The 24,925-nt window shown below is 36.1% G+C and overlaps 11 non-coding genes across 11 annotated transcripts; all 11 read right to left on the bottom strand.

Moving 5' to 3' along the window:
• Positions 1-1,119: 1,119 nt before the first annotated feature.
• Positions 1,120-1,193, bottom strand: TRNAI-AAU (transfer RNA isoleucine (anticodon AAU)). Its single transcript has one exon. It is a non-coding gene; the product is annotated as a tRNA-Ile (tRNA).
• A 7,192-nt stretch (positions 1,194-8,385) lies between these two features.
• On the bottom strand, positions 8,386-8,459 carry TRNAI-AAU (transfer RNA isoleucine (anticodon AAU)). Its single transcript has one exon. It is a non-coding gene; the product is annotated as a tRNA-Ile (tRNA).
• A 2,487-nt stretch (positions 8,460-10,946) lies between these two features.
• Positions 10,947-11,020, bottom strand: TRNAI-AAU (transfer RNA isoleucine (anticodon AAU)). Its single transcript has one exon. It is a non-coding gene; the product is annotated as a tRNA-Ile (tRNA).
• Positions 11,021-11,828: 808 nt separating this feature from the next.
• On the bottom strand, positions 11,829-11,902 carry TRNAI-AAU (transfer RNA isoleucine (anticodon AAU)). The gene has a single exon. It is a non-coding gene; the product is annotated as a tRNA-Ile (tRNA).
• A 1,828-nt stretch (positions 11,903-13,730) lies between these two features.
• On the bottom strand, positions 13,731-13,804 carry TRNAI-AAU (transfer RNA isoleucine (anticodon AAU)). Its single transcript has one exon. It is a non-coding gene; the product is annotated as a tRNA-Ile (tRNA).
• An 808-nt stretch (positions 13,805-14,612) lies between these two features.
• On the bottom strand, positions 14,613-14,686 carry TRNAI-AAU (transfer RNA isoleucine (anticodon AAU)). The gene has a single exon. It is a non-coding gene; the product is annotated as a tRNA-Ile (tRNA).
• Positions 14,687-15,494: 808 nt separating this feature from the next.
• TRNAI-AAU (transfer RNA isoleucine (anticodon AAU)) lies at positions 15,495-15,568 on the bottom strand. Its single transcript has one exon. It is a non-coding gene; the product is annotated as a tRNA-Ile (tRNA).
• Positions 15,569-18,650: 3,082 nt separating this feature from the next.
• On the bottom strand, positions 18,651-18,724 carry TRNAI-AAU (transfer RNA isoleucine (anticodon AAU)). The gene has a single exon. It is a non-coding gene; the product is annotated as a tRNA-Ile (tRNA).
• Positions 18,725-19,160: 436 nt separating this feature from the next.
• Positions 19,161-19,234, bottom strand: TRNAI-AAU (transfer RNA isoleucine (anticodon AAU)). Its single transcript has one exon. It is a non-coding gene; the product is annotated as a tRNA-Ile (tRNA).
• An 808-nt stretch (positions 19,235-20,042) lies between these two features.
• On the bottom strand, positions 20,043-20,116 carry TRNAI-AAU (transfer RNA isoleucine (anticodon AAU)). Its single transcript has one exon. It is a non-coding gene; the product is annotated as a tRNA-Ile (tRNA).
• A 3,083-nt stretch (positions 20,117-23,199) lies between these two features.
• TRNAI-AAU (transfer RNA isoleucine (anticodon AAU)) lies at positions 23,200-23,273 on the bottom strand. Its single transcript has one exon. It is a non-coding gene; the product is annotated as a tRNA-Ile (tRNA).
• Positions 23,274-24,925: the final 1,652 nt, after the last annotated feature.

Raw genomic sequence — 24,925 nt, 5'->3', positions numbered from 1 at the left:
TTAAAGTTGAATTTTAGGATAGCTTATCTATATTTAAACTTTGTATAAATCCCATCATCTTCAGTGGTTTTTTTACTCCAAACTAATTTTGAAGCTGTTTCAAATCAGTTTTCAACTGGAGAGATGTTTGTCAAACATTTGGAAATAGGAAAAGTTGCAATAAGAATGCAGTGATCCATCACTTGTGCTATGGTTTTAAGATATTCTGGTTTTAAGAATTTTCTTCTTCAGTGTGCACTAATGAGAGTAAAGGTCTGTTCTACTTCTCTTCTTAAAACTTAGTCCCCCATAGTAGATTCAATCACCAAATAAATGTCCTGATTGATTAATTAGCCTTAGCATTTCTTAGATTTGCCATATTGCTATATTTGAGAAAAAGTTTTCTATGTATGCCATACAGAGAAATGCTGCATCAGCCAAATGATGACAATTTTGTTTATTCCTAACATGGATTTAAAAATTCTCTGTTTTGTATGTGTCTATGATGTTCTCTAGCAAGTTTCAAGGGCTGCTAACTGTAGCCAATGCATTCATCCCACACTTCATGCACTTTGCCGCTGGATAAAATCCCTTCTTGGCATTTCTTGTAGGACAACAAGAAAAAGCACATGGCCCGTATGGGGATCGAACACATGACCTTGGCGTTATTAACACAACGCTCTAACCAACTGAGCTAACCGGCCAAACATAAAAACATCAGCAAACACAAAAATGCCAAATGTACCTAAAACAGGAGAACATTCAGTATTTCAAAGATCAGCAATATTGAGTAGAGGAAGACTCTCTAATAATGGGTTCCATGGTGTAATGGTGAGCACTTTGGACTTTGAATCCAGTAATTAGCCTTAGCATTTCTTAGATTTGCCATATTGCTATATTTGAGAAAAAGTTTTCTATGTATGCCATATAGAGAAATGCTGCATCAGCCAAAGGATGACATTTTTGTTTATTCCTAACATGGATTTAAAAATTCTCTGTTTTGTATGTGTCTATGATGTTCTCTAGCAAGTTTCAGGGGCTGCTAACTGTAGCCAATGCATTCATCCCACACTTCATGCACGTTGCCGCTGTATAAAATCCCTTCTTGGCATTTCTTGTAGGACAACAATAAAAATCACATGGCCCGTATGGGAATCGAACACATGACCTTGGCGTTATTAGCACCACGCTCTAACCAACTGAGCTAACCGGCCAAACATAAAAGCATCAGCAAACACAAAAATGCCAAATGTACCTAAAACAGGAGAACATTCAGTATTTCAAAGATCAGCAATATTGAGTAGAGGAAGACTCTCTAATAATGGGTTCCATGGTGTAATGGTGAGCACTTTGGACTTTGAATCCAGTAATCTGATTTCAAATCTTGGTGGGACCTAACTTTGTTCAATTTCCTTAAAGTTGAATTTTAGGATAGCTTATCTATATTTAAACTTTGTATAAATCCCATCATCTTCAGTGGTTTTTTTACTCCAAACTAATTTTGAAGCTGTTTCAAATCAGTTTTCAACTGGAGAGATGTTTGTCAAACATTTGGAAATAGGAAAAGTTGCAATAAGAATGCAGTGATCCATCACTTGTGCTATGGTTTTAAGATATTCTGGTTTTAAGAATTTTCTTCTTCAGTGTGCACTAATGAGAGTAAAGGTCTGTTCTTCTTCTCTTCTTAAAACTTAGTCCCCCATAGTAGATTCAATCACCAAATAAATGTCCTGATTGATTAATTTGCCATAGCATTTCTTAGATTTGCCATATTGCTATATTTGAGAAAAAGTTTTCTATGTATGCCATATAGAGAAATGCTGCATCAGCCAAAGGATGACATTTTTGTTTATTCCTAACATGGATTAAAAAATTCTCTGTTTTGTATGTGTCTATGATGTTCTCTAGCAAGTTTCAAGGGCTGCTAACTGTAGCCAATGCATTCATCCCACACTTCATGCACGTTGCCGCTGTATAAAATCCCTTCTTGGCATTTCTTGTAGTACAACAATAAAAATCACATGGCCCGTATGGGAATCGAACACATGACCTTGGCGTTATTAGCACTACGCTCTAACCAACTGAGCTAACCTGCCAAACATAAAAGCATCAGCAAACACAAAAATGCCAAATGTACCTAAAACAGGAGAACATTCAGTATTTCAAAGATCAGCAATATTGAGTAGAGGAAGACTCTCTAATAATGGGTTCCATGGTGTAATGGTGAGCACTTTGGACTTTGAATCCAGTAATCTGATTTCAAATCTTGGTGGGACCTAACTTTGTTCAATTTCCTTAAAGTTGAATTTTAGGATAGCTTATCTATATTTAAACTTTGTATAAATCCCATCATCTTCAGTGGTTTTTTTACTCCAAACTAATTTTGAAGCTGTTTCAAATCAGTTTTCAACTGGAGAGATGTTTGTCAAACATTTGGAAATAGGAAAAGTTGCAATAAGAATGCAGTGATCCATCACTTGTGCTATGGTTTTAAGATATTCTGGTTTTAAGAATTTTCTTCTTCAGTGTGCACTAATGAGAGTAAAGGTCTGTTCTTCTTCTCTTCTTAAAACTTAGTCCCCCATAGTAGATTCAATCACCAAATAAATGTCCTGATTGATTAATTAGCCTTAGCATTTCTTAGATTTGCCATATTGCTATATTTGAGAAAAAGTTTTCTATGTATGCCATATAGAGAAATGCTGCATCAGCCAAAGGATGACATTTTTGTTTATTCCTAACATGGATTTAAAAATTCTCTGTTTTGTATGTGTCTATGATGTTCTCTAGCAAGTTTCAAGGGCTGCTAACTGTAGCCAATGCATTCATCCCACACTTCATGCACTTTGCCGCTGGATAAAATCCCTTCTTGGCATTTCTTGTAGGACAACAAGAAGAAGCACATGGCCCGTATGGGGATCAAACACATGACCTTGGCGTTATTAGCACCATGCTCTAACCAACTGAGCTAACCGGCCAAACATAAAAACATCAGCAAACACAAAAATGCCAAATGTACCTAAAACAGGAGAACATTCAGTATTTCAAAGATCAGCAATATTGAGTAGAGGAAGACTCTCTAATAATGGGTTCCATGGTGTAATGGTGAGCACTTTGGACTTTGAATCCAGTAATCTGATTTCAAATCTTGGTGGGACCTAACTTTGTTCAATTTGCTTAAAGTTGAATTTTAGGATAGCTTATCTATATTTAAACTTTGTATAAATCCCATCATCTTCAGTGGTTTTTTTACTCCAAACTAATTTTGAAGCTGTTTCAAATCAGTTTTCAACTGGAGAGATGTTTGTCAAACATTTGGAAATAGGAAAAGTTGCAATAAGAATGCAGTGATCCATCACTTGTGCTATGGTTTTAAGATATTCTGGTTTTAAGAATTTTCTTCTTCAGTGTGCACTAATGAGAGTAAAGGTCTGTTCTTCTTCTCTTCTTAAAACTTAGTCCCCCATAGTAGATTCAATCACCAAATAAATGTCCTGATTGATTAATTTGCCTTAGCATTTCTTAGATTTGCCATATTGCTATATTTGAGAAAAAGTTTTCTATGTATGCCATACAGAGAAATGCTGCATCAGCCAAAGGATGACAATTTTGTTTATTCCTAACATGGATTTAAAAATTCTCTGTTTTGTATGTGTCTATGATGTTCTCTAGCAAGTTTCAAGGGCTGCTAACTGTAGCCAATGCATTCATCCCACACTTCATGCACTTTGCCGCAGGATAAAATCCCTTCTTGGCATTTCTTGTAGGACAACAAGAAAAAGCACATGGCCCGTATGGGGATCAAACACATGACCTTGGCGTTATTAGCACCATGCTCTAACCAACTGAAACATAAAAACATCAGCAAACACAAAAATGCCAAATGTACCTAAAACAGGAGAACATTCAGTATTTCAAAGATCAGCAATATTGAGTAGAGGAAGACTCTCTAATAATGGGTTCCATGGTGTAATGGTGAGCACTTTGGACTTTGAATGCAATAATCTGATTTCAAATCTTGGTGGGACCTAACTTTGTTCAATTTGCTTAAAGTTGAATTTTAGGATAGCTTATCTATATTTAAACTTTGTATAAATCCCATCATCTTCAGTGGTTTTTTTACTCCAAACTAATTTTGAAGCTGTTTCAAATCAGTTTTCAACTGGAGAGATGTTTGTCAAACATTTGGAAATAGGAAAAGTTGCAATAAGAATGCAGTGATCCATCACTTGTGCTATGGTTTTAAGATATTCTGGTTTTAAGAATTTTCTTCTTCAGTGTGCACTAATGAGAGTAAAGGTCTGTTCTTCTTCTCTTCTTAAAACTTAGTCCCCCATAGTAGATTCAATCACCAAATAAATGTCCTGATTGATTAATTTGCCTTAGCATTTCTTAGATTTGCCATATTGCTATATTTGAGAAAAAGTTTTCTATGTATGCCATACAGAGAAATGCTGCATCAGCCAAAGGATGACAATTTTGTTTATTCCTAACATGGATTTAAAAATTCTCTGTTTTGTATGTGTCTATGATGTTCTCTAGCAAGTTTCAAGGGCTGCTAACTGTAGCCAATGCATTCATCCCACACTTCATGCACTTTGCCGCAGGATAAAATCCCTTCTTGGCATTTCTTGTAGGACAACAAGAAAAAGCACATGGCCCGTATGGGGATCAAACACATGACCTTGGCGTTATTAGCACCATGCTCTAACCAACTGAAACATAAAAACATCAGCAAACACAAAAATGCCAAATGTACCTAAAACAGGAGAACATTCAGTATTTCAAAGATCAGCAATATTGAGTAGAGGAAGACTCTCTAATAATGGGTTCCATGGTGTAATGGTGAGCACTTTGGACTTTGAATCCAGTAATCTGATTTCAAATCTTGGTGGGACCTAACTTTGTTCAATTTGCTTAAAGTTGAATTTTAGGATAGCTTATCTATATTTAAACTTTGTATAAATCCCATCATCTTCAGTGGTTTTTTTACTCCAAACTAATTTGCCATATTGCTATATTTGAGAAAAAGTTTTCTATGTATGCCATATAGAGAAATGCTGCATCAGCCAAAGGATGACATTTTTGTTTATTCCTAACATGGATTTAAAAATTCTCTGTTTTGTATGTGTCTATGATGTTCTCTAGCAAGTTTCAAGGGCTGCTAACTGTTGCCAATGCATTCATCCCACACTTCATGCACTTTGCCGCTGGATAAAATCCCTTCTTGGCATTTCTTGTAGGACAACAAGAAGAAGCACATGGCCCGTATGGGGATCAAACACATGACCTTGGCGTTATTAGCACCACGCTCTAACCAACTGAAACATAAAAACATCAGCAAACACAAAAATGCCAAATGTACCTAAAACAGGAGAACATTCAGTATTTCAAAGATCAGCAATATTGAGTAGAGGAAGACTCTCTAATAATGGGTTCCATGGTGTAATGGTGAGCACTTTGGACTTTGAATCCAGTAATCTGATTTCAAATCTTGGTGGGACCTAACTTTGTTCAATTTGCTTAAAGTTGAATTTTAGGACAGCTTATCTATATTTAAACTTTGTATAAATCCCATCATCTTCAGTGGTTTTTTTACTCCAAACTAATTTTGAAGCTGTTTCAAATCAGTTTTCAACTGGAGAGATGTTTGTCAAACATTTGGAAATAGGAAAAGTTGCAATAAGAATGCAGTGATCCATCACTTGTGCTATGGTTTTAAGATATTCTGGTTTTAACAATTTTCTTCTTCAGTGTGCACTAATGAGAGTAAAGGTCTGTTCTTCTTCTCTTCTTAAAACTTAGTCCCCCATAGTAGATTCAATCACCAAATAAATGTCCTGATTGATTAATTAGCCTTAGCATTTCTTAGATTTGCCATATTGCTATATTTGAGAAAAAGTTTTCTATGTATGCCATACAGAGAAATGCTGCATCAGCCAAAGGATGACAATTTTGTTTATTCCTAACATGGATTTAAAAATTCTCTGTTTTGTATGTGTCTATGATGTTCCCTAGCAAGTTTCAAGGGCTGCTAACTGTAGCCAATGCATTCATCCCACACTTCATGCACTTTGCCGCTGGATAAAATCCCTTCTTGGCATTTCTTGTAGGACAACAAGAAAAATCACATTGCCCGTATGGGGATCGAACACATGACCTTGGCGTTATTAGCACCACGCTCTAACCAACTGAGCTAACCGGCCAAACATAAAAGCATCAGCAAACACAAAAATGCCAAATGTACCTAAAACAGGAGAACATTCAGTATTTCAAAGATCAGCAATATTGAGTAGAGGAAGACTCTCTAATAATGGGTTCCATGGTGTAATGGTGAGCACTTTGGACTTTGAATCCAGTAATCTGATTTCAAATCTTGGTGGGACCTAACTTTGTTCAATTTCCTTAAAGTTGAATTTTAGGATAGCTTATCTATATTTAAACTTTGTATAAATCCCATCATCCTCAGTGGTTTTTTTACTCTAAACTAATTTTGAAGCTGTTTCAAATCTGTTTTCAACTGGAGAGATGTTTGTCAAACATTTGGAAATAGGAAAAGTTGCAATAAGAATGCAGTGATCCATCACTTGTGCTATGGTTTTAAGATATTCTGGTTTTAAGAATTTTCTTCTTCAGTGTGCACTAATGAGAGTAAAGGTCTGTTCTTCTTCTCTTCTTAAAACTTAGTCCCCCATAGTAGATTCAATCACCAAATAAATGTCCTGATTGATTAATTAGCCTTAGCATTTCTTAGATTTGCCATATTGCTATATTTGAGAAAAAGTTTTCTATGTATGCCATATAGAGAAATGCTGCATCAGCCAAAGGATGACATTTTTGTTTATTCCTAACATGGATTTAAAAATTCTCTGTTTTGTATGTGTCTATGATGTTCTCTAGCAAGTTTCAAGGGCTGCTAACTGTAGCCAATGCATTCATCCCACACTTCATGCACTTTGCCGCTGGATAAAATCCCTTCTTGGCATTTCTTGTAGGACAACAAGAAGAAGCACATGGCCCGTATGGGGATCAAACACATGACCTTGGCGTTATTAGCACCATGCTCTAACCAACTGAGCTAACCGGCCAAACATAAAAACATCAGCAAACACAAAAATGCCAAATGTACCTAAAACAGGAGAACATTCAGTATTTCAAAGATCAGCAATATTGAGTAGAGGAAGACTCTCTAATAATGGGTTCCATGGTGTAATGGTGAGCACTTTGGACTTTGAATCCAGTAATCTGATTTCAAATCTTGGTGGGACCTAACTTTGTTCAATTTCCTTAAAGTTGAATTTTAGGATAGCTTATCTATATTTAAACTTTGTATAAATCCCATCATCTTCAGTGGTTTTTTTACTCCAAACTAATTTTGAAGCTGTTTCAAATCAGTTTTCAACTGGAGAGATGTTTGTCAAACATTTGGAAATAGGAAAAGTTGCAATAAGAATGCAGTGATCCATCACTTGTGCTATGGTTTTAAGATATTCTGGTTTTAAGAATTTTCTTCTTCAGTGTGCACTAATGAGAGTAAAGGTCTGTTCTTCTTCTCTTCTTAAAACTTAGTCCCCCATAGTAGATTCAATCACCAAATAAATGTCCTGATTGATTAATTAGCCTTAGCATTTCTTAGATTTGCCATATTGCTATATTTGAGAAAAAGTTTTCTATGTATGCCATACAGAGAAATGCTGCATCAGCCAAAGGATGACAATTTTGTTTATTCCTAACATGGATTTAAAAATTCTCTGTTTTGTATGTGTCTATGATGTTCTCTAGCAAGTTTCAAGGGCTGCTAACTGTAGCCAATGCATTCATTACACACTTCATGCACTTTGCCGCTGGATAAAATCCCTTCTTGGCATTTCTTGTAGGACAACAAGAAAAAGCACATGGCCCGTATGGGGATCGAACACATGACCTTGGCGTTATTAACACAACGCTCTAACCAACTGAGCTAACCGGCCAAACATAAAAACATCAGCAAACACAAAAATGCCAAATGTACCTAAAACAGGAGAACATTCAGTATTTCAAAGATCAGCAATATTGAGTAGAGGAAGACTCTCTAATAATGGGTTCCATGGTGTAATGGTGAGCACTTTGGACTTTGAATCCAGTAATTAGCCTTAGCATTTCTTAGATTTGCCATATTGCAATATTTGAGAAAAAGTTTTCTATGTATGCCATATAGAGAAATGCTGCATCAGCCAAAGGATGACATTTTTGTTTTTTCCTAACATGGATTTAAAAATTCTCTGTTTTGTATGTGTCTATGATGTTCTCTAGCAAGTTTCAAGGGCTGCTAACTGTAGCCAATGCATTCATCCCACACTTCATGCACGTTGCCGCTGTATAAAATCCCTTCTTGGCATTTCTTGTAGGACAACAATAAAAATCACATGGCCCGTATGGGAATCGAACACATGACCTCGGCGTTATTAGCACCACGCTCTAACCAACTGAGCTAACCGGCCAAACATAAAAGCATCAGCAAACACAAAAATGCCAAATGTACCTAAAACAGGAGAACATTCAGTATTTCAAAGATCAGCAATATTGAGTAGAGGAAGACTCTCTAATAATGGGTTCCATGGTGTAATGGTGAGCACTTTGGACTTTGAATGCAGTAATCTGATTTCAAATCTTGGTGGGACCTAACTTTGTTCAATTTCCTAAAAGTTGAATTTTAGGATAGCTTATCTATATTTAAACTTTGTATAAATCCCATCATCTTCAGTGTTTTTTTTACTCCAAACTAATTTTGAAGCTGTTTCAAATCAGTTTTCAACTGGAGAGATGTTTGTCAAACATTTGGAAATAGGAAAAGTTGCAATAAGAATGCAGTGATCCATCACTTGTGCTATGGTTTTAAGATATTCTGGTTTTAAGAATTTTCTTCTTCAGTGTGCACTAATGAGAGTAAAGGTCTGTTCTTCTTCTCTTCTTAAAACTTAGTCCCCCATAGTAGATTCAATCACCAAATAAATGTCCTGATTGATTAATTTGCCTTAGCATTTCTTAGATTTGCCATATTGCTATATTTGAGAAAAAGTTTTCTATGTATGCCATATAGAGAAATGCTGCATCAGCCAAAGGATGACATTTTTGTTTATTCCTAACATGGATTAAAAAATTCTCTGTTTTGTATGTGTCTATGATGTTCTCTAGCAAGTTTCAAGGGCTGCTAACTGTAGCCAATGCATTCATTCCACACTTCATGCACGTTGCCGCTGTATAAAATCCCTTCTTGGCATTTCTTGTAGGACAACAATAAAAATCACATGATCCGTATGGGAATCGAACACATGACCTTGGCGTTATTAGCACCACGCTCTAACCAACTGAGCTAACCGGCTAAACATAAAAGCATCAGCAAACACAAAAATGCCAAATGTACCTAAAACAGGAGAACATTCAGTATTTCAAAGATCAGCAATATTGAGTAGAGGAAGACTCTCTAATAATGGGTTCCATGGTGTAATGGTGAGCACTTTGGACTTTGAATCCAGTAATCTGATTTCAAATCTTGGTGGGACCTAACTTTTTTGTATAAATCCCATCATCTTCAGTGGTTTTTTTACTCCAAACTAATTTTGAAGCTGTTTCAAATCAGTTTTCAACTGGAGAGATGTTTGTCAAACATTTGGAAATAGGAAAAGTTGCAATAAGAATGCAGTGATTTTAAGAATTTTCTTCTTCAGTGTGCACTAATGAGAGTAAAGGTCTGTTCTTCTTCTCTTCTTAAAACTTAGTCCCCCATAGTAGATTCAATCACCAAATAAATGTCCTGATTGATTAATTAGCCTTAGCATTTCTTAGATTTGCCATATTGCTATATTTGAGAAAAAGTTTTCTATGTATGCCATACAGAGAAATGCTGCATCAGCCAAATGATGACAATTTTGTTTATTCCTAACATGGATTTAAAAATTCTCTGTTTTGTATGTGTCTATGATGTTCTCTAGCAAGTTTCAAGGGCTGCTAACTGTAGCCAATGCATTCATCCCACACTTCATGCACTTTGCCGCTGGATAAAATCCCTTCTTGGCATTTCTTGTAGGACAACAAGAAAAAGCACATGGCCCGTATGGGGATCGAACACATGACCTTGGCGTTATTAACACAACGCTCTAACCAACTGAGCTAACCGGCCAAACATAAAAACATCAGCAAACACAAAAATGCCAAATGTACCTAAAACAGGAGAACATTCAGTATTTCAAAGATCAGCAATATTGAGTAGAGGAAGACTCTCTAATAATGGGTTCCATGGTGTAATGGTGAGCACTTTGGACTTTGAATCCAGTAATCTGATTTCAAATCTTGGTGGGACCTAACTTTGTTCAATTTCCTTAAAGTTGATATTAAGGATAGCTTATCTATATTTAAACTTTGTATAAATCCCATCATCTTCAGTGGTTTTTTTACTCCAAACTAATTTTGAAGCTGTTTCAAATCAGTTTTCAACTGGAGAGATGTTTGTCAAACATTTGGAAATAGGAAAAGTTGCAATAAGAATGCAGTGATCCATCACTTGTGCTATGGTTTTAAGATATTCTGGTTTTAAGAATTTTCTTCTTCAGTGTGCACTAATGAGAGTAAAGGTCTGTTCTTCTTCTCTTCTTAAAACTTAGTCCCCCATAGTAGATTCAATCACCAAATAAATGTCCTGATTGATTAATTAGCCTTAGCATTTCTTAGATTTGCCATATTGCTATATTTGAGAAAAAGTTTTCTATGTATGCCATATAGAGAAATGCTGCATCAGCCAAAGGATGACATTTTTGTTTATTCCTAACATGGATTTAAAAATTCTATGTTTTGTATGTGTCTATGATGTTCTCTAGCAAGTTTCAAGGGCTGCTAACTGTAGCCAATGCATTCATCACACACTTCATGCACTTTGCCGCTGGATAAAATCCCTTCTTGGCATTTCTTGTAGGACAACAAGAAAAAGCACATGGCCCGTATGGGGATCGAACACATGACCTTGGCGTTATTAGCACCACGCTCTAACCAACTGAGCTAACCGGCCAAACATAAAAACATCAGCAAACACAAAAATGCCAAATGTACCTAAAACAGGAGAACATTCAGTATTTCAAAGATCAGCAATATTGAGAAGAGGAAGACTCTCTAATAATGGGTTCCATGGTGTAATGGTGAGCACTTTGGACTTTGAATCCAGTAATCTGATTTCAAATCTTGGTGGGACCTAACTTTGTTCAATTTCCTTAAAGTTGAATTTTAGGATAGCTTATCTATATTTAAACTTTGTATAAATCCCATCATCTTCAGTGGTTTTTTTACTCCAAACTAATTTTGAAGCTGTTTCAAATCAGTTTTCAACTGGAGAGATGTTTGTCAAACATTTGGAAATAGGAAAAGTTGCAATAAGAATGCAGTGATCCATCACTTGTGCTATGGTTTTAAGATATTCTGGTTTTAAGAATTTTCTTCTTCAGTGTGCACTAATGAGAGTAAAGGTCTGTTCTTCTTCTCTTCTTAAAACTTAGTCCCCCATAGTAGATTCAATCACCAAATAAATGTCCTGATTGATTAATTAGCCTTAGCATTTCTTAGATTTGCCATATTGCTATATTTGAGAAAAAGTTTTCTATGTATGCCATATAGAGAAATGCTGCATCAGCCAAAGGATGACATTTTTGTTTATTCCTAACATGGATTTAAAAATTCTATGTTTTGTATGTGTCTATGATGTTCTCTAGCAAGTTTCAAGGGCTGCTAACTGTAGCCAATGCATTCATCACACACTTCATGCACTTTGCCGCTGGATAAAATCCCTTCTTGGCATTTCTTGTAGGACAACAAGAAAAAGCACATGGCCCGTATGGGGATCGAACACATGACCTTGGCGTTATTAGCACCACGCTCTAACCAACTGAGCTAACCGGCCAAACATAAAAACATCAGCAAACACAAAAATGCCAAATGTACCTAAAACAGGAGAACATTCAGTATTTCAAAGATCAGCAATATTGAGTAGAGGAAGACTCTCTAATAATGGGTTCCATGGTGTAATGGTGAGCACTTTGGACTTTGAATCCAGTAATTAGCCTTAGCATTTCTTAGATTTGCCATATTGCTATATTTGAGAAAAAGTTTTCTATGTATGCCATATAGAGAAATGCTGCATCAGCCAAAGGATGACATTTTTGTTTATTCCTAACATGGATTTAAAAATTCTCTGTTTTGTATGTGTCTATGATGTTCTCTAGCAAGTTTCAAGGGCTGCTAACTGTAGCCAATGCATTCATCCCACACTTCATGCACTTTGCCGCAGGATAAAATCCCTTCTTGGCATTTCTTGTAGGACAACAAGAAAAAGCACATGGCCCGTATGGGGATCAAACACATGACCTTGGCGTTATTAGCACCATGCTCTAACCAACTGAGCTAACCGGCCAAACATAAAAACATCAGCAAACACAAAAATGCCAAATGTACCTAAAACAGGAGAACATTCAGTATTTCAAAGATCAGCAATATTGAGTAGAGGAAGACTCTCTAATAATGGGTTCCATGGTGTAATGGTGAGCACTTTGGACTTTGAATGCAATAATCTGATTTCAAATCTTGGTGGGACCTAACTTTGTTCAATTTCCTTAAAGTTGAATTTTAGGATAGCTTATCTATATTTAAACTTTGTATAAATCCCATCATCTTCAGTGGTTTTTTTACTCCAAACTAATTTTGAAGCTGTTTCAAATCAGTTTTCAACTGGAGAGATGTTTGTCAAACATTTGGAAATAGGAAAAGTTGCAATAAGAATGCAGTGATCCATCACTTGTGCTATTGTTTTAAGATATTCTGGTTTTAAGAATTTTCTTCTTCAGTGTGCACTAATGAGAGTAAAGGTCTGTTCTTCTTCTCGTCTTAAAACTTAGTCCCCCATAGTAGATTCAATCACCAAATAAATGTCCTGATTGATTAATTTGCCTTAGCATTTCTTAGATTTGCCATATTGCTATATTTGAGAAAAAGTTTTCTATGTATGCCATATAGAGAAATGCTGCATCAGCCAAAGGATGACATTTTTGTTTATTCCTAACATGGATTAAAAAATTCTCTGTTTTGTATGTGTCTATGATGTTCTCTAGCAAGTTTCAAGGGCTGCTAACTGTAGCCAATGCATTCATCCCACACTTCATGCACTTTGCCGCTGGATAAAATCCCTTCTTGGCATTTCTTGTAGGACAACAAGAAAAAGCACATGGCCCGTATGGGGATCGAACACATGACCTTGGCGTTATTAGCACAACGCTCTAACCAACTGAGCTAACCGGCCAAACATAAAAACATCAGCAAACACAAAAATGCCAAATGTACCTAAAAAAGGAGAACATTCAGTATTTCAAAGATCAGCAATATTGAGTAGAGGAAGACTCTCTAATAATGGGTTCCATGGTGTAATGGTGAGCACTTTGGACTTTGAATCCAGTAATTAGCCTTAGCATTTCTTAGATTTGCCATATTGCTATATTTGAGAAAAAGTTTTCTATGTATGCCATATAGAGAAATGCTGCATCAGCCAAAGGATGACATTTTTGTTTATTCCTAACATGGATTTAAAAATTCTCTGTTTTGTATGTGTCTATGATGTTCTCTAGCAAGTTTCAAGGGCTGCTAACTGTAGCCAATGCATTCATCCCACACTTCATGCACGTTGCCGCTGTATAAAATCCCTTCTTGGCATTTCTTGTAGGACAACAATAAAAATCACATGGCCCATATGGGAATCGAACACATGACCTTGGCGTTATTAGCACCACGCTCTAACCAACTGAGCTAACCGGCCAAACATAAAAGCATCAGCAAACACAAAAATGCCAAATGTACCTAAAACAAGAGAACATTCAGTATTTCAAAGATCAGCAATATTGAGTAGAGGAAGACTCTCTAATAATGGGTTCCATGGTGTAATGGTGAGCACTTTGGACTTTGAATCCAGTAATCTGATTTCAAATCTTGGTGGGACCTAACTTTGTTCAATTTCCTTAAAGTTGAATTTTAGGATAGCTTATCTATATTTAAACTTTGTATAAATCCCATCATCTTCAGTGGTTTTTTTACTCCAAACTAATTTTGAAGCTGTTTCAAATCAGTTTTCAACTGGAGAGATGTTTGTCAAACATTTGGAAATAGGAAAAGTTGCAATAAGAATGCAGTGATCCATCACTTGTGCTATGGTTTTAAGATATTCTGGTTTTAAGAATTTTCTTCTTCAGTGTGCACTAATGAGAGTAAAGGTCTGTTCTTCTTCTCTTCTTAAAACTTAGTCCCCCATAGTAGATTCAATCACCAAATAAATGTCCTGATTGATTAATTTGCCTTAGCATTTCTTAGATTTGCCATATTGCTATATTTGAGAAAAAGTTTTCTATGTATGCCATATAGAGAAATGCTGCATCAGCCAAAGGATGACATTTTTGTTTATTCCTAACATGGATTAAAAAATTCTCTGTTTTGTATGTGTCTATGATGTTCTCTAGCAAGTTTCAAGGGCTGCTAACTGTAGCCAATGCATTCATCCCACACTTCATGCACGTTGCCGCTGTATAAAATCCCTTCTTGGCATTTCTTGTAGGACAACAATAAAAATCACATGGCCCGTATGGGAATCGAACACATGACCTTGGCGTTATTAGCACCACGCTCTAACCAACTGAGCTAACCGGCCAAACATAAAAGCATCAGCAAACACAAAAATGCCAAATGTACCTAAAACAAGAGAACATTCAGTATTTCAAAGATCAGCAATATTGAGTAGAGGAAGACTCTCTAATAATGGGTTCCATGGTGTAATGGTGAGCACTTTGGACTTTGAATCCAGTAATCTGATTTCAAATCTTGGTGGGACCTAACTTTGTTCAATTTCCTTAAAGTTGAATTTTAGGATAGCTTATCTATATTTAAACTTTGTATAAATCCCATCATCTTCAGTGGTTTTTTTACTCCAAACTAATTTTGAAGCTGTTTCAAATCAGTTTTCAACTGGAGAGATGTTTGTCAAACATTTGGAAATAGGAAAAGTTGCAATAAGAATGCAGTGATCCATCACTTGTGCTATGGTTTTAAGATATTCTGGTTTTAAGAATTTTCTTCTTCAGTGTGCACTAATGAGAGTAAAGGTCTGTTCTTCTTCTCTTCTTAAAACTTAGTCCCCCATAGTAGATTCAATCACCAAATAAATGTCCTGATTGATTAATTTGCCTTAGCATTTCTTAGATTTGCCATATTGCTATATTTGAGAAAAAGTTTTCTATGTATGCCATATAGAGAAATGCTGCATCAGCCAAAGGATGACATTTTTGTTTATTCCTAACATGGATTAAAAAATTCTCTGTTTTGTATGTGTCTATGATGTTCTCTAGCAAGTTTCAAGGGCTGCTAACTGTAGCCAATGCATTCATCCCACACTTCATGCACGTTGCCGCTGTATAAAATCCCTTCTTGGCATTTCTTGTAGGACAACAATAAAAATCACATGGCCCGTATGGGAATCGAACACATGACCTTGGCGTTATTAGCACCACGCTCTAACCAACTGAGCTAACCGGCCAAACATAAAAGCATCAGCAAACACAAAAATGCCAAATGTACCTAAAACAGGAGAACATTCAGTATTTCAAAGATCAGCAATATTGAGTAGAGGAAGACTCTCTAATAATGGGTTCCATGGTGTAATGGTGAGCACTTTGGACTTTGAATCCAGTAATCTGATTTCAAATCTTGGTGGGACCTAACTTTGTTCAATTTGCTTAAAGTTGAATTTTAGGATAGCTTATCTATATTTAAACTTTGTATAAATCCCATCATCTTCAGTGGTTTTTTTACTCCAAACTAATTTTGAAGCTGTTTCAAATCAGTTTTCAACTGGAGAGATGTTTGTCAAACATTTGGAAATAGGAAAAGTTGCAATAAGAATGCAGTGATCCATCACTTGTGCTATAGTTTTAAGATATTCTGGTTTTAAGAATTTTCTTCTTCAGTGTGCACTAATGAGAGTAAAGGTCTGTTCTTCTTCTCTTCTTAAAACTTAGTCCCCCATAGTAGATTCAATCACCAAATAAATGTCCTGATTGATTAATTAGCCTTAGCATTTCTTAGATTTGCCATATTGCTATATTTGAGAAAAAGTTTTCTATGTATGCCATACAGAGAAATGCTGCATCAGCCAAAGGATGACAATTTTGTTTATTCCTAACATGGATTTAAAAATTCTCTGTTTTGTATGTGTCTATGATGTTCTCTAGCAAGTTTCAAGGGCTGCTAACTGTAGCCAATGCATTCATCCCACACTTCATGCACTTTGCCGCTGGATAAAATCCCTTCTTGGCATTTCTTGTAGGACAACAAGAAAAAGCACATGGCCCGTATGGGGATCGAACACATGACCTTGGCGTTATTAGCACAACGCTCTAACCAACTGAGCTAACCGGCCAAACATAAAAACATCAGCAAACACAAAAATGCCAAATGTACCTAAAACAGGAGAACATTCAGTATTTCAAAGATCAGCAATATTGAGTAGAGGAAGACTCTCTAATAATGGGTTCCATGGTGTAATGGTGAGCACTTTGGACTTTGAATGCAATAATCTGATTTCAAATCTTGGTGGGACCTAACTTTGTTCAATTTCCTTAAAGTTGAATTTTAGGATAGCTTATCTATATTTAAACTTTGTATAAATCCCATCATCTTCAGTGGTTTTTTTACTCCAAACTAATTTTGAAGCTGTTTCAAATCAGTTTTCAACTGGAGAGATGTTTGTCAAACATTTGGAAATAGGAAAAGTTGCAATAAGAATGCAGTGATCCATCACTTGTGCTATTGTTTTAAGATATTCTGGTTTTAAGAATTTTCTTCTTCAGTGTGCACTAATGAGAGTAAAGGTCTGTTCTTCTTCTCGTCTTAAAACTTAGTCCCCCATAGTAGATTCAATCACCAAATAAATGTCCTGATTGATTAATTTGCCATAGCATTTCTTAGATTTGCCATATTGCTATATTTGAGAAAAAGTTTTCTATGTATGCCATATAGAGAAATGCTGCATCAGCCAAAGGATGACATTTTTGTTTATTCCTAACATGGATTTAAAAATTCTCTGTTTTGTATGTGTCTATGATGTTCTCTAGCAAGTTTCAAGGGCTGCTAACTGTAGCCAATGCATTCATCCCACACTTCATGCACTTTGCCGCTGGATAAAATCCCTTCTTGGCATTTCTTGTAGGACAACAAGAAAAAGCACATGGCCCGTATGGGGATCGAACACATGACCTTGGCGTTATTAGCACAACGCTCTAACCAACTGAGCTAACCGGCCAAACATAAAAACATCAGCAAACACAAAAATGCCAAATGTACCTAAAACAGGAGAACATTCAGTATTTCAAAGATCAGCAATATTGAGTAGAGGAAGACTCTCTAATAATGGGTTCCATGGTGTAATGGTGAGCACTTTGGACTTTGAATCCAGTAATTAGCCTTAGCATTTCTTAGATTTGCCATATTGCTATATTTGAGAAAAAGTTTTCTATGTATGCCATATAGAGAAATGCTGCATCAGCCAAAGGATGACATTTTTGTTTATTCCTAACATGGATTTAAAAATTCTCTGTTTTGTATGTGTCTATGATGTTCTCTAGCAAGTTTCAAGGGCTGCTAACTGTAGCCAATGCATTCATCCCACACTTCATGCACTTTGCCGCAGGATAAAATCCCTTCTTGGCATTTCTTGTAGGACAACAAGAAAAAGCACATGGCCCGTATGGGGATCAAACACATGACCTTGGCGTTATTAGCACCATGCTCTAACCAACTGAGCTAACCGGCCAAACATAAAAACATCAGCAAACACAAAAATGCCAAATGTACCTAAAACAGGAGAACATTCAGTATTTCAAAGATCAGCAATATTGAGTAGAGGAAGACTCTCTAATAATGGGTTCCATGGTGTAATGGTGAGCACTTTGGACTTTGAATGCAATAATCTGATTTCAAATCTTGGTGGGACCTAACTTTGTTCAATTTCCTTAAAGTTGAATTTTAGGATAGCTTATCTATATTTAAACTTTGTATAAATCCCATCATCTTCAGTGGTTTTTTTACTCCAAACTAATTTTGAAGCTGTTTCAAATCAGTTTTCAACTGGAGAGATGTTTGTCAAACATTTGGAAATAGGAAAAGTTGCAATAAGAATGCAGTGATCCATCACTTGTGCTATTGTTTTAAGATATTCTGGTTTTAAGAATTTTCTTCTTCAGTGTGCACTAATGAGAGTAAAGGTCTGTTCTTCTTCTCGTCTTAAAACTTAGTCCCCCATAGTAGATTCAATCACCAAATAAATGTCCTGATTGATTAATTTGCCTTAGCATTTCTTAGATTTGCCATATTGCTATATTTGAGAAAAAGTTTTCTATGTATGCCATATAGAGAAATGCTGCATCAGCCAAAGGATGACATTTTTGTTTATTCCTAACATGGATTAAAAAATTCTCTGTTTTGTATGTGTCTATGATGTTCTCTAGCAAGTTTCAAGGGCTGCTAACTGTAGCCAATGCATTCATCCCACACTTCATGCACGTTGCCGCTGTATAAAATCCCTTCTTGGCATTTCTTGTAGGACAACAAGAAAAAGCATATGGCCTGTATGGGGATCGAACACATGACCTTGGCGTTATTAGCACCACGCTCTAACCAACTGAGCTAACCGGCCAAACATAAAAACATCAGCAAACACAAAAATGCCAAATGTACCTAAAACAGGAGAACATTCAGTATTTCAAAGATCAGCAATATTGAGTAGAGGAAGACTCTCTAATAATGGGTTCCATGGTGTAATGGTGAGCACTTTGGACTTTGAATCCAGTAATTAGCCTTAGCATTTCTTAGATTTGCCATATTGCTATATTTGAGAAAAAGTTTTCTATGTATGCCATATAGAGAAATGCTGCATCAGCCAAAGGATAACATTTTTGTTTATTCCTAACATGGATTTAAAAATTCTCTGTTTTGTATGTGTCTATGATGTTCTCTAGCAAGTTTCAAGGGCTGCTAACTGTAGCCAATGCATTCATCCCACACTTCATGCACTTTGCCGCTGGATAAAATCCCTTCTTGGCATTTCTTGTAGGACAACAAGAAAAAGCACATGGCCCGTATGGGGATCGAACACATGACCTTGGCGTTATTAGCACCACACTCTAACCAACTGAGCTAACCGGCCAAACATAAAAGTATCAGCAAACACAAAAATGCCAAATGTACCTAAAACAGGAGAACATTCAGTATTTCAAAGATCAGCAATATTGAGTAGAGGAAGACTCTCTAATAATGGGTTCCATGGTGTAATGGTGAGCACTTTGGACTTTGAATGCAATAATCTGATTTCAAATCTTGGTGGGACCTAACTTTGTTCAATTTGCTTAAAGTTGAATTTTAGGATAGCTTATCTATATTTAAACTTTGTATAAATCCCATCATCTTCAGTGGTTTTTTTACTCCAAACTAATTTTGAAGCTGTTTCAAATCAGTTTTCAACTGGAGAGATGTTTGTCAAACATTTGGAAATAGGAAAAGTTGCAATAAGAATGCAGTGATCCATCACTTGTGCTATTGTTTTAAGATATTCTGGTTTTAAGAATTTTCTTCTTCAGTGTGCACTAATGAGAGTAAAGGTCTGTTCTTCTTCTCGTCTTAAAACTTAGTCCCCCATAGTAGATTCAATCACCAAATAAATGTCCTGATTGATTAATTTGCCATAGCATTTCTTAGATTTGCCATATTGCTATATTTGAGAAAAAGTTTTCTATGTATGCCATATAGAGAAATGCTGCATCAGCCAAAGGATGACATTTTTGTTTATTCCTAACATGGATTTAAAAATTCTCTGTTTTGTATGTATCTATGATGTTCTCTAGCAAGTTTCAAGGGCTGCTAACTGTAGCCAATGCATTCATCCCACACTTCATGCACGTTGCCGCTGTATAAAATCCCTTCTTGGCATTTCTTGTAGGACAACAATAAAAATCACATGGCCCGTATGGGAATCGAACACATGACCTTGGCGTTATTAGCACCATGCTCTAACCAACTGAGCTAACCGGCCAAACATAAAAACATCAGCAAACACAAAAATGCCAAATGTACCTAAAACAGGAGAACATTCAGTATTTCAAAGATCAGCAATATTGAGTAGAGGAAGACTCTCTAATAATGGGTTCCATGGTGTAATGGTGAGCACTTTGGACTTTGAATGCAATAATCTGATTTCAAATCTTGGTGGGACCTAACTTTGTTCAATTTCCTTAAAGTTGAATTTTAGGATAGCTTATCTATATTTAAACTTTGTATAAATCCCATCATCTTCAGTGGTTTTTTTACTCCAAACTAATTTTGAAGCTGTTTCAAATCAGTTTTCAACTGGAGAGATGTTTGTCAAACATTTGGAAATAGGAAAAGTTGCAATAAGAATGCAGTGATCCATCACTTGTGCTATTGTTTTAAGATATTCTGGTTTTAAGAATTTTCTTCTTCAGTGTGCACTAATGAGAGTAAAGGTCTGTTCTTCTTCTCTTCTTAAAACTTAGTCCCCCATAGTAAATTCAATCACCAAATAAATGTCCTGATTGATTAATTAGCCTTAGCATTTCTTAGATTTGCCATATTGCTATATTTGAGAAAAAGTTTTCTATGTATGCCATATAGAGAAATGCTGCATCAGCCAAAGGATGACATTTTTGTTTATTCCTAACATGGATTTAAAAATTCTCTGTTTTGTATGTGTCTATGATGTTCTCTAGCAAGTTTCAAGGGCTGCTAACTGTAGCCAATGCATTCATCCCACACTTCATGCACTTTGCCGCTGGATAAAATCCCTTCTTGGCATTTCTTGTAGGACAACAAGAAGAAGCACATGGCCCGTATGGGGATCAAACACATGACCTTGGCGTTATTAGCACCATGCTCTAACCAACTGAGCTAACCGGCCAAACATAAAAACATCAGCAAACACAAAAATGTAAAAATGTACCTAAAACTGGAGAACATTCAGTATTTCAAAGATCAGCAATATTGAGTAGAGGAAGACTCTCTAATAATGGGTTCCATGGTGTAATGGTGAGCACTTTGGACTTTGAATCCAGTAATCTGATTTCAAATCTTGGTGGGACCTAACTTTGTTCAATTTCCTTAAAGTTGAATTTTAGGATAGCTTATCTATATTTAAACTTTGTATAAATCCCATCATCTTCAGTGTTTTTTTTACTCCAAACTAATTTTGAAGCTGTTTCAAATCAGTTTTCAACTGGAGAGATGTTTGTCAAACATTTGGAAATAGGAAAAGTTGCAATAAGAATGCAGTGATCCATCACTTGTGCTATTGTTTTAAGATATTCTGGTTTTAAGAATTTTCTTCTTCAGTGTGCACTAATGAGAGTAAAGGTCTGTTCTTCTTCTCTTCTTAAAACTTAGTCCCCCATAGTAGATTCAATCACCAAATAAATGTCCTGATTGATTAATTAGCCTTAGCATTTCTTAGATTTGCCATATTGCTATATTTGAGAAAAAGTTTTCTATGTATGCCATATAGAGAAATGCTGCATCAGCCAAAGGATGACATTTTTGTTTATTCCTAACATGGATTTAAAAATTCTCTGTTTTGTATGTGTCTATGATGTTCTCTAGCAAGTTTCAAGGGCTGCTAACTGTAGCCAATGCATTCATCCCACACTTCATGCACTTTGCCGCTGGATAAAATCCCTTCTTGGCATTTCTTGTAGGACAACAAGAAGAAGCACATGGCCCGTATGGGGATCAAACACATGACCTTGGCGTTATTAGCACCATGCTCTAACCAACTGAGCTAACCGGCCAAACATAAAAACATCAGCAAACACAAAAATGCCAAATGTACCTAAAACAGGAGAACATTCAGTATTTCAAAGATCAGCAATATTGAGTAGAGGAAGACTCTCTAATAATGGGTTCCATGGTGTAATGGTGAGCACTTTGGACTTTGAATCCAGTAATCTGATTTCAAATCTTGGTGGGACCTAACTTTGTTCAATTTCCTTAAAGTTGAATTTTAGGATAGCTTATCTATATTTAAACTTTGTATAAATCCCATCATCTTCAGTGTTTGTTTTACTCCAAACTAATTTTGAAGCTGTTTCAAATCAGTTTTCAACTGGAGAGATGTTTGTCAAACATTTGGAAATAGGAAAAGTTGCAATAAGAATGCAGTGATCCATCACTTGTGCTATGGTTTTAAGATATTCTGGTTTTAAGAATTTTCTTCTTCAGTGTGCACTAATGAGAGTAAAGGTCTGTTCTTCTTCTCTTCTTAAAACTTAGTCCCCCATAGTAGATTCAATCACCAAATAAATGTCCTGATTGATTAATTAGCCTTAGCATTTCTTAGATTTGCCATATTGCTATATTTGAGAAAAAGTTTTCTATGTATGCCATACAGAGAAATGCTGCATCAGCCAAAGGATGACAATTTTGTTTATTCCTAACATGGATTTAAAAATTCTCTGTTTTGTATGTGTCTATGATGTTCTCTAGCAAGTTTCAAGGGCTGCTAACTGTAGCCAATGCATTCATCCCACACTTCATGCACTTTGCCGCTGGATAAAATCCCTTCTTGGCATTTCTTGTAGGACAACAAGAAAAAGCACATGACCCGTATGGGGATCGAACACATGACCTTGGCGTTATTAACACAACGCTCTAACCAACTGAGCTAACCGGCCAAACATAAAAACATCAGCAAACACAAAAATGCCAAATGTACCTAAAACAGGAGAACATTCAGTATTTCAAAGATCAGCAATATTGAGTAGAGGAAGACTCTCTAATAATGGGTTCCATGGTGTAATGGTGAGCACTTTGGACTTTGAATCCAGTAATTAGCCTTAGCATTTCTTAGATTTGCCATATTGCTATATTTGAGAAAAAGTTTTCTATGTATGCCATATAGAGAAATGCTGCATCAGCCAAAGGATGACATTTTTGTTTATTCCTAACATGGATTTAAAAATTCTCTGTTTTGTATGTGTCTATGATGTTCTCTAGCAAGTTTCAAGGGCTGCTAACTGTAGCCAATGCATTCATCACACACTTCATGCACTTTGCCGCTGGATAAAATCCCTTCTTGGCATTTCTTGTAGGACAACAAGAAAAAGCACATGGCCCGTATGGGGATCGAACACATGACCTTGGCGTTATTAGCACCACGCTCTAACCAACTGAGCTAACCGGCCAAACATAAAAACATCAGCAAACACAAAAATGCCAAATGTACCTAAAACAGGAGAACATTCAGTATTTCAAAGATCAGCAATATTGAGTAGAGGAAGACTCTCTAATAATGGGTTCCATGGTGTAATGGTGAGCACTTTGGACTTTGAATCCAGTAATTAGCCTTAGCATTTCTTAGATTTGCCATATTGCTATATTTGAGAAAAAGTTTTCTATGTATGCCATATAGAGAAATGCTGCATCAGCCAAAGGATGACATTTTTGTTTATTCCTAACATGGATTTATAAATTCTCTGTTTTGTATGTGTCTATGATGTTCTCTAGCAAGTTTCAAGGGCTGCTAACTGTAGCCAATGCATTCATCCCACACTTCATGCACTTTGCCGCAGGATAAAATCCCTTCTTGGCATTTCTTGTAGGACAACAAGAAAAAGCACATGGCCCGTATGGGGATCAAACACATGACCTTGGCATTATTAGCACCATGCTCTAACCAACTGAGCTAACCGGCCAAACATAAAAACATCAGCAAACACAAAAATGCCAAATGTACCTAAAACAGGAGAACATTCAGTATTTCAAAGATCAGCAATATTGAGTAGAGGAAGACTCTCTAATAATGGGTTCCATGGTGTAATGGTGAGCACTTTGGACTTTGAATGCAATAATCTGATTTCAAATCTTGGTGGGACCTAACTTTGTTCAATTTCCTTAAAGTTGAAATTTAGGATAGCTTATCTATATTTAAACTTTGTATAAATCCCATCATCTTCAGTGGTTTTTTTACTCCAAACTAATTTTGAAGCTGTTTCAAATAAGTTTTCAACTGGAGAGATGTTTGTCAAACATTTGGAAATAGGAAAAGTTGCAATAAGAATGCAGTGATCCATCACTTGTGCTATTGTTTTAAGATATTCTGGTTTTAAGAATTTTCTTCTTCAGTGTGCACTAATGAGAGTAAAGGTCTGTTCTTCTTCTCGTCTTAAAACTTAGTCCCCCATAGTAGATTCAATCACCAAATAAATGTCCTGATTGATTAATTTGCCATAGCATTTCTTAGATTTGCCATATTGCTATATTTGAGAAAAAGTTTTCTATGTATGCCATATAGAGAAATGCTGCATCAGCCAAAGGATGACATTTTTGTTTATTCCTAACATGGATTTAAAAATTCTCTGTTTTGTATGTGTCTATGATGTTCTCTAGCAAGTTTCAAGGGCTGCTAACTGTAGCCAATGCATTCATCCCACACTTCATGCACGTTGCCGCTGTATAAAATCCCTTCTTGGCATTTCTTGTAGGACAACAATAAAAATCACATGGCCCGTATGGGAATCGAACACATGACTTTGGCGTTATTAGCACCACGCTCTAACCAACTGAGCTAACCGGCCAAACATAAAAGCATCAGCAAACACAAAAATGCCAAATGTACCTAAAACAGGAGAACATTCAGTATTTCAAAGATCAGCAATATTGAGTAGAGGTAGACTCTCTAATAATGGGTTCCATGGTGTAATGGTGAGCACTTTGGACTTTGAATCCAGTAATCTGATTTCAAATCTTGGTGGGACCTAACTTTGTTCAATTTCCTTAAAGTTGAATTTTAGGATAGCTTATCTATATTTAAACTTTGTATAAATCCCATCATCTT

This window comes from Taudactylus pleione, unplaced genomic scaffold (assembly GCF_031769625.1).
Source record: "Taudactylus pleione unplaced genomic scaffold, aTauple2 ptg000085l, whole genome shotgun sequence".
NCBI lineage: Eukaryota > Metazoa > Chordata > Amphibia > Anura > Myobatrachidae > Taudactylus > Taudactylus pleione.
This window is presented reverse-complemented; position numbering and strand designations above follow the sequence as displayed.